The following is an 8,013-nucleotide window of genomic DNA, read 5'->3' as shown; positions in this document are numbered from 1 at the left end:
TTGGCTTTGCTATTTCTCCTCTGGGACGCTCTGATGCCATTTAAAGGGTTGTTCTATAGCTTTATGAGCTCCAGTGAAGTGTGTTGGATGATACCTTGGAGGGTATAACTGAGTGAATATAAGTGTCAACTACAGCATCAGAAATCATTGGGATTTGGCACACCGTTTTCCTTTTTTAACCGTGAAAACATGGAAGACAAAGCTGTTTATAACCCACAGCACTTTAAAATGCCTAATAAATAGAAATCACAACATTCAGTTTTCCAGGCATTATGTGGGTTTTACTGCAAGCTTAAAAAGCTACGAAAAGTCCACACACAACAAAAGGAAATGTAATGCACCATGGTTATAATTGAGAAAGTATTAAGATAAGTATTCAGTTACTGAAGCTGATTACTACACAAAGGCAAACAGAGCTAAGGGCAAATGGATTCAGACTGAACCATATTCTGTTCACTGTCCCCTCCTCCCCTTGTGCTGTGATCGGACACTTGGGTAAAATTTTGCATGTTTAAAAATATATAGAATCTGGTTGCAATACATTCTCAACTACATAGAATACATTAGATTAAATATAGAACAGCAACAGAATTAAATCAGTCTAACTTTTAAAAGTCATTTTTGCTGTATGAAAAGCATCATTCAGAGTTCCTCAATGATGCCTCTGTGACAAGCCAATTATATTTTTGGCCAAAATAGCAAAAGGTTTACAGGTCTCTGTCAACACCCAGGACATGCACCACCCCCCATGGCTGAGCTCTTCAGATGGCTTATTACAGACTGTAATCTGGGAGCAGTGACATCACCCGTTTCAAGATGTGTATGGGTGTATGTGTCCCTGTGGATTAAGAAGGTCACACAGTGAAGAGGAGAGTGCACTTGTGTGGCCCACCAGACAGTCTCCTACACACACAGTCACTTGAGAAGGAGCTGCTTTCTCACATGGAGGGAAGCATGGCGGTGGCAGGAGTAGACGATCACATGAATGAGCTACTAGAGGACTCTGGATCAATGGCGGCAGAAGTTCGAGGAGCTCATCTGAGAGAGCCATATCCCGTTGATGTACTTCTGGTTCCTGAAGCTGATTTCATAGGTCAGTGAGCGCTTCTTCCATCCTCTCAGTGAATACACTTTTAAATCAGGGGTTAAAATTAAGTCTAGGTCACTTACATGTGTGTGTGTCTATATATATATATATATATATATATATATATATATATATATATATATACATAAGCCATTCACTTACGATTTACTATTTAATCATTTTTTTGTTGGTATGAAACAGATGTGTAATATGTGACAATCAATAGCCAAAGATTTTTTTCTGCACTGACTTCATCCATCTTGTCATCCATGAAATAAATGAATAAAACATATGCGGAGTCAGTTTCTCCAGAGACCCTACGTGTAAATCAAGAAACCCATTTTGGGTCTTGACCCATACATTGAAAATTTGACATAAAAACCTGAGTGGCTACTTTCATAACTGCTGATATGAACTGGCTAATACTGCTTTGACCAATAATTCACAAACTGGAGCTCAGGGACCCCTTCATGGTCACAATATTTGTTCAATTCTAGCTACCATTGTATATAAATAAAGAAAAAACTGGATTGCCTTGGAAGCTATATGAAGCAGTTTGAATATTTGTGGCTTAAAGCATTAAAGCTACATGAAAATGAGGGACTTTAATGCTGAAAATTTCTGTAGAAACTCTGAGAATTCGGAAAGACAAGCACATTCTTCTTCTTTTTTTTGCATTAAATAAGAAAATACCCCCAGCCTGACCACTGCTATATAACCTAATACTGTATATTAAAGTTTGGATCTATTTAAGATATATCAAAAAGAGAATCAAACAGAATACAAATCCTTAAAGAGACAAAAAGTCTGCTGATATTAAACTTGCCCTGGAATTGGTGAACTGGCATTTCATGAGGAATCAATTAGTTCCTAATTATTCACTTATTAATTTGATTGAATCCTCATGTAGTGTTTGTTTTTACTACTACAATCTACATAAAAAATAAACCAACAAAAATGAATAAAATGATTTCCAGTAATATTTAAGAATAGGAGAAAAAGAGAAAAGTGATAACAAATGAAAATGGGAACTAGCTGTTTTAATTTCATAGAGCCCACACTATTGTATTGAATTCTGTTTATACCCCTTTTATTAGTTTGGACAGTTAACACATTGTTTTTTTAAGCATTAAAAAGTATTGTTCATGCTGCTGTATTTCTGAGACTGTCAGTTGCTGGTGATGTTCAGTTAATATAACGTGTACATGAATTTACTGACATGAAAATAAATAGCTTTTAAATTTGATTGCTTTGGTATGTGATGTTAAATATATTAGCAACTTCTATAACTTGATTTCTGTGTGATGAGGCACTGTAGCTGCTGTACATGGCACCTTTTGTTGCTCTGTTAATGTTATATACGTTGAGTGAACGCAAGGAAATCTTTTCTACTCCAACGGGATGCTAATTCTGTTTTACTGACCTGGGATTAAGTGCTATTCTAATCTCAAAATCCATAAGGGTTTTCTGAAGGTAGCACAGGCCTGTTCCTGGGTTTACTGCTGGAGAAAGGAATGGAGGAAACAACATATATATATATTGTTGTGAAATGTGAAAATACATTTTGTGATGTTAGACAGCTGTCAATACTGCTGTAGATTTTAGAATGCTCTGCTGTGTCAGACTCTCTTAAAGAGAAGTGATTAGTATGGGTTTCAATTAAAGCTATTGTGTGGGCCAGTTGGACCAGTATAAAGTTCCTCGGCTTATGGAAATTGAGCAGTGAAACTGTGTTTTTCAAAGTGATGGAGCTTCATTCAATACCTATGACTCTGTAAAATATTAGAAACCCTCTGGGTAAACAAGTCCTTTAAGGTTCTGTGAATGTCCCTTTACAGCATACAATTAGTTTTAAAGGGTACATTGTGTTTACTTTCCTAAGTTTATTTATTGTAACTGTGTTTATGTTGTGGGTTCGATTCCCGTTCCGGGTGATTGACTGTGAGGAGTTGGTGTGTTCTCCCTGTGTCTGTGTAGGTTTCCTTCGGGTGCTCCGGTTTCCTCCCACAGTCCAAAAACACACATTGGTAGGTGGATTGGTGACTCCAAAGTGTCCGTAGGTGTGAGTGAATGTGTGTGTGTGTGTCTGTGCTGCCCTGTGAAGGACTGGCGCCCCCTCCAGGGTGTATTCCCCGCCTTGCGCCCAATGATTCCAGGTAGGCTCTGGACCCACCGCGACCCTGAATGGGATAAGCTGTTACAGATAATGAATGAATGAATGAATGTGTTTATGTTAAAGCTATATTCAAAGAGAACTTGATAATATAAGTGTCTTCACCTTATGGAATCAGGATTGTTTCAAAGTCATTGAACATCATTTCTAAAGATTTCACAGCAATAAAAAGTTAGAAATTGGTACATTAAACTTGGGACTTATTTTCTTTTACAAAAAAAAGAGCATAGATCAACAACAGGCCCATAAGTTGGTAACACAGGTATAAATCCTTTCAAATCGTAACATTTTACCTGCACAGGTGACATTAATATATAAGGAAATCTGATGTGGTGCAACTTATTCCACCAAAACTGACCTGACAGCTCTGAGAGTAAAATGACTATTTGAGGCACAGCAAGAGGACAAAATATTGGCATTCCTTTATATCAACCCCCTTTTTAAACATGACCCAGACAGATAAATATGTTTTCAGTTAGGAACATTTTCATTGAGATCTTCCTCTGTGTGTTCAGACGACCATGGCTCAGCTCACAGCAATATGGAGGTGGCTGACCGGCTCACATACCTTGAGCAACGCATCCAGATGCAGGAGGATGAGATCCAGCTACTGAAGATGGCTCTGGCAGATGTGCTTAAGAGACTCAACATATCAGAAGAGCAAACTGCTGCACTCACAAAAAGAGGGTCTGCTAATGGTAACAGTAAGACAAACACACACACACACACACACACACACACACATACACAAGTGTTCTGCTTGGTGCAGTTTTGTTCCAGCTGAGTTAAAACATAATACTAATGTTTCTGATTGGTTTAAGAGATTTACTGTGTAGTTGAATGTAACCATAATCTTTTTGGTTACATAAATTGTCCATAATTTCATTTTTATCATTTGTGTTATTTTGTTAAAAATCTAGCCCCATGACCAAAATCCTAGGTCTAACATAAATGAAGAGATTGAAAACTTTTTTTTTTTTTTTTTACCTCATAATCAGTTTAAATATGAGATATGTGAACATGTACACTCATCTGTATCCTTGGGAAATAATAAGTGAAGATATGGAAATGAAAAAATTAGCATAGCTTAAAGTTAGGAATGTTTATTTGCTTCTCCTGTAAATGTATCACTCTTAAGATACAATCTTCATGATTACAGTAACAGTTTATGCCTAACTGCTCTAATACAGTCTCTCTCAATGGTTACCCTACAGCAAGACCTTTATCTTTGGCCCTGCCAATACGATCAGGCAGCAGTACTGCTTCGACACTAAAGAAGAGCGCCAGCTCCACACTGCCCTCCTCCACATCCTTCAGGAACTACAGCCCCTCACCCAGCAGTAAAAGGTAACATTGGCAAAAAGTTCACAATACCCTGGCTTTCACATTAACAGCAGATTACTGAACTAATCTTGTTTGTCTCAATTCAGAGCATCTATGGAATCGTTTATATGAATGAATTTTTTTTTCCTGGCAGTGCAAAAGATAATCCGAGTGTTCCTGCAGGCAGACGCACTCCAGCCCTTGTCACCACCGTGAGCACTTGTAAGAAACAGCAAGAGAGGTCAGTCTGCTCACAATAACGCATACAATAAATGGAAAATGTTTTCTGTTGGTACCATATTGCCTTTTAAGAGGTTCTTTAAACAGCAGTTGTAGTACATCCACAGAAATGCTTGAGCAATTAGGTAATATTTATCTACACTGCTAGTTACTTTGTCTTCTCTATCAGTCCATAAATCATACCTATTAGAAGTGTTAGATAGTGAAAGTGATAGTTGACATTTATATGCTATAAAATGAATTAATTTTTAACCTATGACCAGTCACATATAAACTCATCCATTTATCAACCATGTGTAAGGGTTGTCCACTTGCTCATGGTAATCAGTCATATGCTACTTGCTAAACTTCACACTGAAACACATGATGTTCACTTTCATTCAATAGCAAATCAAAAGAGGCCAGTGCCAGTGTTATAGGTAAGTGAAACATATGAAAAACACTGCATTATTGCTCATTTGCTCATTAGTAGCTCTAGTAATGTGTAATGTTTCATTAGCACCGTAGGATTTTTGATTACTAACTGAAATATGTATTGCCTATATATTAATATGAAAAACTGATTTTAAAAAAAGCTTTGTTTGTCTTTTACGGTCTTTTAGGAATACGCCGCGTGACACACTGCAAAGGTATGAGTCACGCCACTGTGCTATTTATTTATATACTATTAATTCTTTAGTTTATATCTTAATTCTTTAGTTTAATATTTTTATTTAAAAACTGTGTAACAATCACTGTAAAGCCTAACCTTATGAGACTTTATTTTTTGTATTCCTGTCTAACGACGCTATCTTCTTAACCCACTCCTTAACCCTTGATATTCCCCACCACCCCATACCGGCCTGTGTCCCATCATCATGTGCCCCCTTCACTTAGTGACTATGCAGATTTATCTGAGCCCCCTAGCAAAAAGGACTGGGTCCACTAAGACAGAAGTGGCCACAGCTATGCAGCCGAACGTGTACCCACCTGCCAGCGGACCCCCGAATAAAACAGCCCCAGAGAAGATTAAAGCAGGAAAGAGCCCTGTTGTCCCCCTGAAACAGAAGAGCCCATGTCAAAGCCCTTTTTCACCCACTAACACACCCAGCTACAAAAGCCCCATCAAATCCCCCAGCCACTACTTCCAGATCTGCTACTAAAGAACATTGGAAGTTCTTTGACTAAATCAGTGGTCATCAGGCCTAGACCTCCCCTGGACTTCCTCAGATTTTACCTCTAAACCTTTTCTAACACCTCATTATGATAATGGATCATCACTGTCACAAAATAACATTCAAGTGTCATAATTATCAAACAAAGAAATTAACTACATAATGTAATAGATCTTTTGGAGCTCTGTATGAAAAACTAATTTATCATTTTCCACCCAAATTCTCATTACTGCAATCAACCCAAATGTTTCTCTCTAACAATACAGTAAATCTTTGTTGAAACTTTACTTTAATCGCGGATTCATTTTAATTTAAACATTTCATTCAATACTGTAAGGAAGTGAATTAAAATAACAAAAAATTACGGAAAAAAATATGCATTTTTAAAGCCTCAGTTGCTGTGTTCTGTAAAATTTATGTGTCTTATTTTTTAGTTTTTAAATATAACATTTTTGAATTTTTATGAATGGATTACAACAACCAAAGTATTGACAAATTAATATTCACCCCAGCATTATTGTTGGTAAATTTGAAAGAAGAAATCCCTGGGTTTAGTCATTTTAATATCAAAGAGGAACCTTCTCAGGGGTATAGAATTTTAGAGGCAGGGTTGATGACCACTGCTTTATTGCATGCAATGTTTTCGCTTTTGGTGGAGTAAAAAATTGTCGTTTTCTGAGTGTTCATGTGAAATGTATGAATTAGTTTTTGTTGGATGAAAATAAATACAGAATATGGTTTGAATTGATAAGTAGGTTTTAGATTATAAGAACATGTACATCTATGTTTACCTGTCTTTTCCTTTGACACACTTTGTCAACTGTCTTCTTCTGTTGTTAGCATTTCGTACAAATAGCTCTTGTATCAGGTGGCATGTCTCTGAAAATAAAAATCCATTAATTGTTTTTTTTTTGGCTCTATGTACTTTATAAATATTTCAGACATTTTATGTTACATAAAGGTTACATGAATGCACCAATACACTCCCAGGATTAAGCAGTACATCATCAGTGACTGTGTGAGTGTGTGATGCCCTCAGTTCCTGCCTTGTGCCCAGTGATTCCATGTAGACTCCGGACCCACCGTGACCCTGATTAAGATTACAAAACCAAATTAATGAAATTCATTTAAATTGTTTGCTCCAGATATGACTGGAAGAGTCAGTGTGTCCTTTCAGAACGTAATAAACATTTTTACCCTGCTCTGAACTGTTTTCTCAGAATTGTGGGATAAATGTAACACAGAGGATGTTCTGGGTCCACACTACGGTTTGATGTCATCTACTGGGCAAAGATTAATTGAGCCTAAACATGGCTAATCACTGTATTTCTGAAAGAACTAGATTTCCTGTGTCCAAAAGTTCTGTGCTCTGAAAACAAAGTGGTTCCAGTGAAACAGCTCATTATTTTTAATTACAGGATAGGACAATAATATAAAGATAAACTATAAAGCTTTACTGTGATGGACTGGCATGCCATCCAGTGTGATCCTGCCTTGCGTCCAGTGATTCCGGGAAGGCGCTGGACCCAATGCGACCCTGTAAAAGATGAAGTAGTTACAGAGTATGAATGAATATAAATGATATAAACATTTGTATATCATTGAAGTGTGGGCCTCCACACTTTGATTTTTTCAGTTTTGCAACACTGTCCTAAAAGATCCAGTTCAGGATCACTGTGAGAATTCATTCAATGTTTTGGACAGTTCTTTTGGTCCATCCGTTGTGAACCTTTCTCAAAATTATACATGGTTCTTTGGACAGAAGCAATCTCCACAGTAGTTACAGATTCATTCAAAGTAATTACTGAAGTAATCACTCCAGATTAATAGCAGTCCTAATAAGATTAACCAAATAAGTCTGAAGATTAACTGAATAATTAGTGGTGGTGTCCCATCAAATATTCAAGCAATCAATAGGCTGGCCAGTAAGACCAGTAACAGACTGATGCAAATATACAAAGTTAAAATAAACAATGACATATTACCTCTACTATGAGATCATTAATTTTCTGTTGTATCCTACATGTAATCCTATT

The 8,013-nt window shown here is 36.9% G+C and overlaps 1 pseudogene; it reads left to right on the top strand.

Annotated features, from left to right (window-relative positions):
* The first annotated feature begins 942 nt into the window (after nucleotides 1–942).
* Nucleotides 943–6,214, top strand: LOC136702236 (echinoderm microtubule-associated protein-like 1; annotated as a pseudogene).
* Nucleotides 6,215–8,013: the final 1,799 nt, after the last annotated feature.

Source organism: Hoplias malabaricus, chromosome 7 (assembly GCF_029633855.1).
Source record: "Hoplias malabaricus isolate fHopMal1 chromosome 7, fHopMal1.hap1, whole genome shotgun sequence".
NCBI lineage: Eukaryota > Metazoa > Chordata > Actinopteri > Characiformes > Erythrinidae > Hoplias > Hoplias malabaricus.
The sequence above is the reverse complement of the archived record's forward strand: the minus strand, read 5'-3'. Positions and strand labels throughout refer to the sequence as shown.